This window comes from Callorhinchus milii, unplaced genomic scaffold, assembly GCF_018977255.1.
Source record: "Callorhinchus milii isolate IMCB2004 unplaced genomic scaffold, IMCB_Cmil_1.0 Scaffold42, whole genome shotgun sequence".
Taxonomy (NCBI): domain Eukaryota; kingdom Metazoa; phylum Chordata; class Chondrichthyes; order Chimaeriformes; family Callorhinchidae; genus Callorhinchus; species Callorhinchus milii.
This window is the reverse complement of record NW_024704783.1, coordinates 44,746-57,552: the sequence shown is the minus strand read 5'-3', so window position 1 is coordinate 57,552 and position 12,807 is coordinate 44,746. Positions and strand designations below refer to the sequence as shown.

Sequence of the window (12,807 nt, the reverse complement as noted above, 5' to 3'; positions counted from 1 at the left end):
TGTTTTACCATTTGGCAATACTCTTGAGTGTCGGTCAAAGGTTTCTTCGATAACAAGGTAGGGAGAGCAATACAAATTAATAATTGTTTCATAAGAACTGGTGCTTTTGGAACTTGCAAAACTTTTCCGTGATGTCTAATGACTTACTCGAAACAAGGTGTGTTCAGTTATATCACCTCTTCTGTCAGTGTTTCCCAGTCCTGGTTTATGTTTGACAGCAATAGAAGAAGGGGCTCTGGATCTGCTTGGTTTAAGCCAAACATGTCACCTGGGATACGTTCAGCACCAAGGACAATAATAATAAAATAATCCTTGCATTTGATATAGCGCTTTTCATGTCGCGAGGATGTCCCAAAGCGCTTCACAGAACTCACTGTAAAGTGCGTTGACTGTATATTTGTGGGCGAACGCGGCAGCCAATTGCGCACAGCAATGTCCCACAAATAGTCGCAGATTAAAAATGACCAATTGTTATTATTGTTTTTGCTTTTGGAGGGATTATTATTAGGCTCTGTGTGGAGCAAGGAAACTTTCCCAAGGTTTGGTCCTGCCTGGAAATGACCTCACGTCTCTCGCTTGCAAAGCGAGTGCTCTAACCACTGAGTTGTAGGCCTCCACGATTGCGCTTTCCTCCCACTCTTGTTGGCAAAGGCACATTCAAAGACAAACTGCTTGTGACCGTCGGGAGGGAGGAATAACAGCGAAGGGTTTAAAGATAAGGATACGGGAGCGCCGGAGCAAATTGGCTAACAGTTTTCCAATAAAGATGGCGAGATAACGGGGACGTGGGATATATACAGACGAGAGAGGTAGTGGGTGGCGTTGCAGACGTAGAGTAAGAGAGAGTGGTGTTCGGATGGGTGGGGATGGCATGAACGGAGATATTTGAAGATTATAACTGCGATTGTAAAACATAAATCATCATTTTACTGAAATATCAGTGTGGATCCGTGTGTATTGGGGGCGACAGTGGTGACTGTTGGGGTGGGGGATATTTTAGGGAAAGGGGTTTATTGTGAGAAGGGGCGATTGTGTTGGGAGGTTCGATGATGTGGAGAGGAGAGATTGTGTGGCGAGGAGACATTGTTTGGGGAGACTGGGTGTTAATTGGACGTTGTATGGGGAACGGCATGGGAGCCAATGAGGCGAAGGGCCATTGTGCGTGAAGGGAGTGGGGATGGCTCAGGTGTTGCAAATGTGGGAAAAGGGAGATCTTCTGAAAGTTCAGATAAATCAGAAGTTACCGATTAATTAGGGATTTTCCTATTTTAGGGAAGGGATTGGATAATTGAACTCTGTCTATTCCTGGTTCCGTACTTCCTGGATTATTTATCTTCTCCTATCCCGTTGCCCATATTGGGGCAGTTTTTACAATGAACTTTGCTCTATTTCCACATCAATCTTTTTTCCGTCCAATCCCGTGCATTATTCAAAACCCTGGCTCCCAACTTGTAGGTGGGTGGATCAGAGTGAAGTAAATTCTGTCACAAGGTGGGATACACATGGCGCAGATACACTGAGACGAATCAGTTTGGACCAGAATCACCTGAGGGTGAACATGACTTATCGACATCAGTTTCATTGCCTGACCGAGGAGCTAAACTGTCCAATTTGTCTAGAATTTTTTTCTGATCCTGTTAGCCTGGAATGTGGCCACAATTACTGTTGCTTCTGTATCACCCGGAGCTGGGCAAAGCACGAGACATATTCATGTCCGGAATGCCGGCAGATTATTACCAACAGGAACCTGAAGGTTAATTGGGCCCTTGTTAAAATGGTGGAGAAAGCTCGTGAATTCAACCTGGTCTCGATACAGACGGACATTAAATGTGACTGTGAGAAACACCGTGTGGAACTGAAGCTGTTCTGTGAAACTGACAAGGAATTGCTGTGTTTAATTTGCAGAGATGCGCGAGAGCACAGAGGTCACAGCTTCCTGCCCATTGACGAAGCTGCTGAAATCTACAAGGTAACAATACCCTCACGGCGGATTCTTTCTTGTTCACTTATTTATTCATGTTCGAGTGTTCATATTGTACTTGTTTATGCCAGGAACAAGTGCATGACTCCTTAGCATCTCTCACGCAGAGGAAGGAAACTGCTCTACAAGCTGAAGCCGAACAGAGAGAGAAGATTTCACAAGTTAAGGTAAGTTGTGTCAGGGCTGATATCTGTTCTCTCATTGCGTCTCTGTTTCTTGTGTGTACACTGATGCTTCTGTCTGTCTCTCTTTATTGTGTGTACAGGTGTGATATCACGGTGTCTCTGTTTACTCTGTATGCACGGTGTGGTATCTCAGTGTGTCTCTCTTTACCGTGTGTTCACATTATGGGGTCTTAATGTCTCACTTTATTTTGTGAACAAGGTGTGATGTCTGACATTTTTCAGGAACAAGTGAACAGTCTGCAGACCCACGTCACGGCTGAATTCAATAAAATGCACCAGAGCCTGACCGACAGAGAACAGCGAGTGATGCGAGATCTCAGACAGCGAGAGGAGGAGATTTTGAACCGGATGAACACAAATCTGCGAGAGATTCAGAACAAGTTAGATTCTGTTCAGCTAGAAATCGCAGAGTTACACACCCAGTTGGAAAAAAACGCTCTCACGTTCCTGCAGGTAAACAGATTAAATTATAATATTGTTCAGTAACATGTACACAGTCTTTAGCAGACAATCATAATCTGACTGTTACAAAGTTCAGCGATGGATTATTTCGTATATTTAGCTGTGTGCTTGTAAGCAGGTCCCACTATGGGTCCAATGATTGATTTGGTCAGCCGATTGTACAATACATGTGGAAACCCATCACCGTGATTAAGTTCATCCAATTCGATTCCAACAATCCTTTGGGAGGCAAGTAACCTTGGGGCGAGTTCAGCTCTGAGGAGGCACTACGTACCACACCAGCTCCTCTACCGCACATTGAAGGAGGAGTTAAATGGGGTTTTCTTGGAGCTGATCCAGCTCCGAATTTCTTGATGCTTTGCAACTGGACGTTATGCCCTTTGGAGCCAACGTATAGTGAATAAAGTTCCTGTAATAATGACATTAAATTGTGTTTGACTGAGTTTACAATGCCGTGTCGCAATGTGAACTGACATCTGTCTGTGTTTGATTTCATCATAGGCGGAAGATGCTCGCAGCAGAAGGTATGAAATAATCTTTAACAAATATTCCAGAATTGAACCCTGAAACAAATCACGAGGTGTCGTTTCACTTTATAATGTGATCGTCTCCTAATTCAGGATCAGTGACGAGGGGTTTTATCTGTCAGTGTGTGAGGCTGAGTTGCCTGTGGCCATGTACAAATGGCCTTTGAAGAACACAGTCTGGAGACATATGAGAGAAAACATCAGCCCAGGTAAATGTCTCTCATTCTCATACCTCACACAAACCCCACAACCACCTCAAACACATTCGCCGCACGCACAACTTACACACACATCCCTCCCGCACACAATTCTATCAAACACCCCTCTTGCACGCACAATTCACACAAACACACACCACACAACTCTTACACATACAGCAATGACACACAATGCCTTGACTCGCAAATACACATTCCCTCACATACAGAGCCCTGAAACACACACCACTCAAGTACACAGCCATCATATGCACCTCACACATATCACACACATATCCCTCACAAACAAACCTCCTACACATTCCCCACACACATGAATCACACACAACTCAAACATAATCTCATGCACACAACTCAAGCACACCGTCACACGAAGTGTCTCACACACACTACGCACACAAACCCTCAGAGTCACACAAAATCCTCACACACACTGTCACAAAAATTCTAACCCACGTTGCTCGCACACACACTCCTCATAGACACACTCATATTAACCCCCAGACACACCACTTGCAAAAATTCCTCACACACGCGGCTCCCATACAATCAAAAACACCCTTTGCACGGAATCTCACAAACAACCGTCAAACACATACCTTCTTACAACATCACACACAAGCCTAACACGCAGACACCTCACAAACACAACCTTCACACACCCATCTCTCATAAACACACCGCAGAAACATACACATCTCTTAAACACATCCCTCTCACACTCATCTCAAATACACACGCCCATATACCCAATTCATACGCAACCACCACGATGACCTCGTTCGCGCATACACCTGTCACGTACCATTCACACAGAGACCTCACTCACACATTTACCCCCGATCACAGATCACACACACACAGCCCTCGCGAACACGCACATCATAAACACTGTCACACATAAATGCTCATGCAGACTCTCAACCACAATCCTCGCAGGCACCGTTCATCACACGCTCCTCACACACAGCTAACACATACCTTGCACGCAAACCTCATGCGCACACCACATACACACAACCCTCACCCTCAACTCTTATACACACACCTCTCACAGTACACTCACACAAACGCCGCTCACAACCGCACACCTCGCACATATATCCTCACATAGTGTGTGACCCTTTGAGCTGAGTTGCGTTCACAGCGTTAGATGTGCTCACACACGTTGTGAACTCCCAGACATTCCCTCACATCGCATTGTGTTGTTTCTCTCGCTGCCAGCTCCTGCCTCTTTGACTCTGGATCCTGACACAGCGAATCCTCGACTCATCCTGTCTGAGGAGCTGACCAGTGTGAGAGACGGAGACAAAGAATAGCTGCTCCCTGATTCCCCGAAGAGATTTAGTTACTATCCCATTGTCCTGGCGTCTGAGTGATTCACATCAGGGAAACATTACTGGGAGGTGCAGGTCGCCAACAAGATAAAATGGGCTGTGGGATTGGCCAGAGAGTCTGTCAACAGGAAAGGAGACACCACAGTGAGACCAGAAAACGGATACTGGGTTGTGTGGCTGAGAAACGGGGATGATTATAAAGCTCTGACCTCACCTCCCACCCGCCTTACCCTGAGAGAGAGACCCAGGAAGCTGGGTGTGTATCTGGATTACGAGGGGGGACAAGTAACATTTTACAACGCTGATAATATGTCTCATCTCCACACTTTCACGCAGGCTTTCACTGAGAAACTATATGCTTACTTCAATCCCTGCAATAATGACGGCGGCAAAAACTCTGAGCCTCTGAGGATTTGCCGGCTGATAGATTATTGAGGAGGTAACCCTCAGCCATGAACTGTGTTTCGCTGTGATGGCCTCCAGTCTGGAACCTTTTATAATCTGTGTAATTATTCAATAAAGATTCTAGTTTATGTTACACCTTTCACACTGGGCTCATGGCTCAATTTTTTCTCAGCATTGCCTGGAAAGCTACTGTTGTGCTTCTGAGCGAACGCGGAGCCGATTTGCACTGTGGAAGGTCTACATTAAGTCACGTTTCACACCAAAAAAACAACAACAACAACAAGATTCCATTTATTGAGCGCCTTTCAAGTCGGGAGGACATCCCAAGGCGCTGTACAGCTGGGTCAGGACCCGAGCAGGGGGGAAATGGTCAGTGTGAGGGTAGGGAGCGAGGAGGGGGTAGAGAGTCGAGAAGGGAGCTGAAGGAACGGTCAAACAGAAAGGTTTTGAGACCGGCCTTGAAGGAGGAAAGGGAGGAAGCAAGGCGAAGGCACTGGGGGATAGAGTTCCAGAGCATATGGGCTGAGAGGCTGAAGGCCCGGCCACAGATAGTAGGGCGGTTGGGGCGGGGGATGTGGAGCAGACCGGAGCCAGAGGAACGGAGGGTACGTGCGGGTAGGTAGGGGGATAGTAGGTCGGAGTGGTAGGAGGGAGCAAGGCCGTGAATGGCCTTGTAGGTGAGGGTGAGGATCTTGAATTCGATTCAAAAAAAGAATCAGGCTGGAACTTTCAGCTCATTATATCGACAATAATAATCCTTACATTGCACAGAGCTCCTCATCACGTATGCCAGAGTCTCAAACCACTTCATAGGCCTTCCAAAACAGCATTATTCCCAATCATATACATGGGGTTTTGCATTGACTTTGAACAAAAATGAACCGGCTCTCTGGGTACACCATGGGAAACAGTTTTAGAAGTCCGCAGATCCCGGGGGCTTAAGTGGAATAGTTTACTAAACTCCGATGTTTGCATTAATATTAACTGTATTATTTTGCAGCAACTTTGGGTTTTGATTTTATCCCCAAACCCGCGGGCAAAGACTGTAAACGGTTTAAAACTCTCCAGATGACCGAGGTTTAAAGTGCATCAGTGCAAAATATTCCCAATTCTGCATTGATCCCAAATATATAAAACGTGTTTTGCATTAACTCTCTCCGTCCCTCTCACACTTACACGCTCTTTCTCTCTCTCTCTCTCTCACACACACACTCAGTTAGACGCTGGAGGCTTTGCTGGAAACGGTCGGCATGGGGTCCGGGCTGGAGCAGTGTTTGAATATGTGCACCTTATTTGGGATGAAAAGCGAGGTGGTCCCCCTCTTAACGGGGCAAAAACATTGTTTTTGGCTTTAAACCCCTATTTACTATAATAACAATCATCCCTTTATTTCACCCAGCGCGTTATCACGTCTTCGATACATCTCAACGCGCTTCACAGGATAGTGCAATGACTGTGTTTTTACAATATTCACTGTAACTTGTCTGCGTAAAGGTTCCTGTTGCTCGGGGGATAGATATTCAGACACATATATAGACACACACACAGAGAGACACACAAACACAGACAGACACAAGCACACAGGTACACAAACGCACACGGACACATAAACACACACCTACAGTCACGCAGACACACACACGGTCACACACACACACGCAGCCCTGGACAGGCAGAAATCCCAGTTTCCACCATAGTGAGCATCAAACAGAAATGGCTGGATTCCGATATTCGATGCCAAGCTCCAGATCAGCTCCAGGGATACCGAGTTCATCAACCGTCAAGGTGGATAAGGATTTTGACTAAAAAAAGCGCTTTCAGGCGTCTGGAAGACGTGAAGATCGCAATATCAAATGCCAGAATTATTATTTTTATTATTACCAAGAACATGGTGGTCCGTTACAATTAACTTCACGGTATTCAGTGGAAAGTACTTATTGACACAAACACATGAAAATGAATAATGGATCCGTCATTTATAAAACGACATTGAGTAGAAGTTCCACGTCATGATCCTCCGTGAAGGAAGATAAATAAATGCAGTTTGTTTGTTTGAATGTTTTTGAAAAAGTAAGAGATATTGCAGTGTAATCACTTGGGCCCTTTTTTTCGTGAGTTGGGGGCTCCATTTTGGAAACCGTCCGGGCCGGGTAAGGAGAGTGACGTCACTTCTTGGCGCCAGTTTGGAATCTGCCAGTGTAGGTTATATCCCCGCCATTATCCTTCTGCTGCCTTGTGGAGTCCTATAGCTCAATCTACGACTGTTTGTGGAACATTGCTGTGCGCAATTGGCTGCCGCATTCGCCCACAAATATACAGTCAATTCACTTTACAGTGTGTTCTGTGAAGCGCTTTGGGACGTCCTCCCGACGTGAAAAGCGGTATACCAAATGCAAGGATTATTATTATTATTATCCTCACTCCGCTCACGCTCACTGGTACCAAACTATAACCGCCTTCCCCCATCTGCCCCTCCCCCAACCCCTGCGCGGTTCCTTGTAGCCCGTGGGCTGACATTGTCCCGTCCCAGTCTCAGCGTGGAAATGCTCATTCTTCTCCCTCCCCTCTATCGCTACGCCCACTCTGCCCCCTCTCACCGTCCTACCCGCCTTCTCTCTTTCCTGGACCCCATCATGACCTGCTTCTACTCCAGTCATGGGCATCCCTCGCCAACCTTGGCTCCCTGCGTTGGATATCCCAGATCAGCCGCTTTAACTGTCCGTTGCTCATTCTTTCCGCAGCAACCAACCGCATCCAAAAGGCAAACACGCCACAACCTCCTCATCAATCAGCCGTACACTCAATAACACCTCCTGCCCCTCAAACTCCAGTGATTTCTGCCCCTCGTCCCAATATCCTCTCCATGGCACCCGCTCGTCCCCTCCTCCTCCGAAAAATAGCACAGCCATCCACATTTCCCTGTGCGCTCCCTCTCCAATTAAGCCCTCACTATCCATTACCTCATCCAGGATTTGAACACGGATATTCTATGTCTTGCGGAGGCTCTCCCCCATTGACTCCCTACTTGAAGCCTTCCCTCCTGGGTACACTTTCCACCAAACCGCCCCGCCAAAACTAACATGTGGCGGGCGGGTGGCCCTTATTTCCCAAGCTTCCCTCGGTCAACCTCTTTATTCCTCTGGCTGCTTCTTCTCATGTGAGTATCTCACACTCTACCTTCCCTCCTCTCTCACATTCAAAATTCTCCTAGTTTACCGCCTCCCAAAACACCCTGGCTCCTTCTAGTCCCTCTGCTCAGAACGCCAGCACATGATGGGCGGTTTCAAACTCCATATAAACAGCGTTGCACCACCTCCTCAGATTTCAATGCACACCTCTGGTCCTACAAACTCGTTATCACACATGACATCGACGTTTCCGGCCTGTGTATCACGGACAAGGCTATCCAGTTTCACTTCTTCATTTTCTTCTCTTTTCGCATCCCTCTCCCCTCCATCAAGACGTAAACCATATTCTTCCCCTCGAGATCCTTACGAAATCCCTCTCATCCTCATCACTACTCCACTGGACTTATACCCCCAGAGTTCCTGAAGCAGCCGTTTAAGCTGCTCCATGATCGCCTCTCCTCCAATTTAAACACGCTCTTCCCGCTGTATTCGACGGTCTCCAAACCCACACGCTCCCTCTGTTACAACAGCCATCTCCTCTCCCCTTTGTAGAGCAGACATCTCCCCTTCCCCTGGTACCACTTCCGTCTCCGCTTCCTAAAATGAAAACCCGGCTTCTCGAGCGCTGGTGGCAAAAAGCAGCCTGACGGTCCACCAGCAACTGCAGCTCTACCAACTTCACGCCTTCCACCGCCTGCTGTCGATAGTAGAAACTCCGCACATCTCAAACATCATCCTGTAGGCAAAGAGTAGCACCAAAATTCTATTCTACACCTCCCACCACCTCCTCCATTCGCATCCTCAAGTCCACAAATCATCACCTCTAACACGAATTAAGCGAGCCAATATCTCCTCCGGGCCACCCCCACCCTTTCCTTCATTTCTGCAAAAGCTTCCATTCGCGCTTGCAACCGATCACCTGAATGACAAACACGCCAAGGATCCATCCTTGCCCCCTCATATACATGCTCCCTCTCGGTGATGTCATCCGCAGACACGGGCTTAACCCTCAAAATTATGGGAATGACACTCTATTCTACGCTTCCACGTTCAGCTGCGACACAAAGTCTCTCTTATTTTCTGTCGGCTTGCTGAGCGCTAATTTTCTGCAGTTTAACGTCAATAGTCATAGTCTTTGGACACCATCGACGTCTTCGGTCCCACGGTTCTAAACTTCTCAACCAACTCGATGTTTCCTTAAAATTCTCCGTACCCGTGCGCTACTGAGGCATTAGGTGCGATTTCAATTATCCTTCCTCGCCCACATCCGTTCCCTGATCAGCACAGCTTTCTTCCAAACTGCCCTGTTTTGGCTTCAGGATTATCAGGAAAATATATGAATTTTTTAGGATAATTTTCTCGGATATTTAACGCCGCGCTCAGACACTGGATGGTGGTGTAAACTGGTACCATATGGAGGAATTACTTAACAACACCGTAACCTACTTGGTATGTGCGTGTACTGCAGGCCTTCAAGCGAATATGTATCAAGTGTGTTTGAGAGGTGTGTGTGTGAGAGGAATTTGTGTGAGTCGAGTGTGTGTGGAGGGGATGTCTTGAGGGGTCAGTGTGCTTCCGAAAGTGTTTACGACTGAGGATGTGTGTGTGTGCGTGTTTTTGTATGTGAGTGAGAATTTGAGTGAATGAAGGGAGCGGCATTGGGATATGGGGTGAGGAAACTTGTACCGTTGCCAATTCTGACCAATTTTCAATCGGGAACAAACTGAGGAATAGCAATAAGATTGTCAAACCACACTCAATGCTCAGAGAATCACAATCATAAGTCGCACACATTCTGCTTTCCTGACAGCAACAAGAGCCATCGTCAGCTCAGTGCTTTATACAAGTCTCCGGGTTTAGTTAATATGATACAGTCACTTACATTGGGGCTGTAACTTGGGCTATGTTTGAGGCTCTGTGTAGAGCTATGAAATGGACTGCGATCTTGGTTATGCTGAGGGCTGTGTGCTAGGATATGCTGGGACCTTTGTGCTGGACTGAGTTAGGTTCTTTGTGAAGGTAATGCGTGTGCGAGTGTGGGCTATGTGTGGGCTGAGCTGTGGCACTGATTTGGTCTATGCTGAGGGCTGTGTTTTGGGAGGTTCTAGGGCCACTGTGCTGGGCTACGTGATTGCTGTATGTTGACTATGCTGGGGGCTTTTTTTGGGCTGTGCTGGGATCTGTGTATGCTGGGCTATGCAGGGTGATCTGTACTAGACTACGCTGGGGCTGGGCTATTCTAGTGTCTGTGAGGTGCTATATGGGACGGTGGGATCTCTGTTCTTGACATGGGTGGGGGCCCGAACCGCCCTAAGCTAATACCGTGTAATGTTCTGTAAAGTCGCAGTCTTGAATTGTACGTAACACAAAGGAATCCAAACCATTATACTTATGTAAAGAGACGGAAAACTTGTCATCATTTGTGTCAGTTGCTGAATGAAGGCAGTTCCTCTGATTAATTTTATATGCTGCAATACCGCAGAAAATTCAGAAGTTGAGTTGACACGGCATTAACCCTCCATGGAATCAAAATCCACATCACAAGCTGAATGAAAGAGGCTACAATATTATACTCAGGATAATGAGCCGGTATATCCTGTTACATTAAACCCATGATATATGTGTAGTATATATCTACTGTGTATTACGAACACAGTTCATTTTCCAGATACTCTGACACGTTATGAGATTTTCACAATGAGATTTTGAATAAGTGCACATTCTTTGGAATGAACAGCCTTGGAAGGCCGCATACATAGTCATTTTTGGACGATGGGAAAAGGGAACAATTGATAATTTGTAAAACAGGACATGAAGCTACATGGAGACAAAGCTGAGAAAAGCAGTTTGAGAGAGTTACCACAGAAAACAGGGCAGGCCCAGCGGCCTTGGCGATTCCTTAGTTACAACAGGAAACATTATCAACTACTGAGCGGAAAACACTCTCAATGAAAAGAAATACACGAAGGAAAAACAAAATGAAATAATTAAATGACCTTTTTCGAATATATTAAATTGTTATCTTTTTCAAATGATTAGTTTATTTGACCAATTCAAAAATATGTTAAACGATACTTTTTCTTCTCCGACACATCACCCAGAGACTGAACACGAGGACTGTCCTCAAAGTCAGCAAATAAAAATATCATTAAAGTAAGTGTCTTGAATAACGATCATAAACAAAACGATAAAAATAACGCAATTGCCTGTCGTTTTTCGCCCTCAAAATTTACTGTAAGTGCAGTTTTACAGGATGTTTATTCTGTGTAGCCTTTTGAGACGCTTCAAAGATGCAATACGGTGCTATATCAAATACAACGATTATTATGTAACTTTAAATTAATTTATGCTTCACGTTCCTTCAATGCTGGAAGATTTTTTGATTCAGCCGCTCATGGAATCCTTCACTGCCACATTGTTTGTGAGCCGTTACAGTGATATATATATATATATATATATATATATATATATATATATATATATGTCGAGAGAGAATGCCTGTTGTGCTTTGATAAGTGCCCTGTAAGATAGAAGCTCTTGTTTATCTCGTTTGTTCGACCAGATTCAGTGCATTTTTATTTTTCTTTCAAGGGATTATTATCCCTGGAAAAGTAATCCGCCAATCCACGGGCAAACGGGATCCTACCTACTTCTCGGTAAACACAGTCAAGCGCGTGCAGTAAAGAAACGTGACGAATATTTTGCTCTACTCGGGAACCCAATCTCGGTCCTCTCGCTTTTGGGTGAAGTGCTCCAACCACTGAGCTTCAGGAACCCACAACCCTTGCGCTTTGATCAGATCTAAAGCTGTGACTTCCGTGCTGATCAGAGATTGCCTGTGTGACTGTGCAATGGATCAGAGAGAATTACAAACCAAAATAGTGCTATTTCCTCGACCAGTAACGAAGCCGTGTCCATTACATTACTCCCAGACAAGGTGGTGCGTTCACGTTGGGATCTGAGATCACAGCGATGACTGGTTCTCTGTGAAATCAAACAGAGTCTTCTCTCCCGAGTCAGGCGGGATTTAAGTAATCTGTGACACCACTTATCAATGGAAAACAATTTGTTTCTCAATTTACTCGGTAACAATCCATCAGGTGATTGGAAAATCAGCATAAGACAGACAGCGAGCTAAACAAACAGTGTCTGATGAGAATCCCTGTTACAATCTGCTCGCAGTTACTGTGAGTAGCTAATATTCAGAAGTTAGTAATCCTTTCATTTGAAGTAATAGCTTATCACGACTTCGAGACATCTGAAAGTGCTTCACGGAATATACTATGACTTGAATTGACTGTTGGCAAAACACGGCAGCCAATTGTACTTTGCAATATCCATCAAACAATTGTGAGTTCACTGACTAAATTATTAATGTTTTTAAAGAGATTAACAACCCAAGAATAGAGATCTGCTACTTGAAGTACAAACGGGTTCCTACTTACACTTTGGTAAACGGGTTTGTGGGATAAGGAAATTTGATTTGGAGTAGTGCACCACTGATATCACTTCTAATTGAAACTTCACACCACAATTTTTTCTTGTCCATGTTCTACTCCAGTTT

General features: G+C 45.5%; 1 pseudogene; it reads left to right on the top strand.

Moving 5' to 3' along the window:
* Nucleotides 1-1,774: 1,774 nt before the first annotated feature.
* LOC121851474 lies at nucleotides 1,775-5,145 on the top strand (annotated as a pseudogene).
* The last annotated feature ends 7,662 nt before the right edge of the window (nucleotides 5,146-12,807 follow it).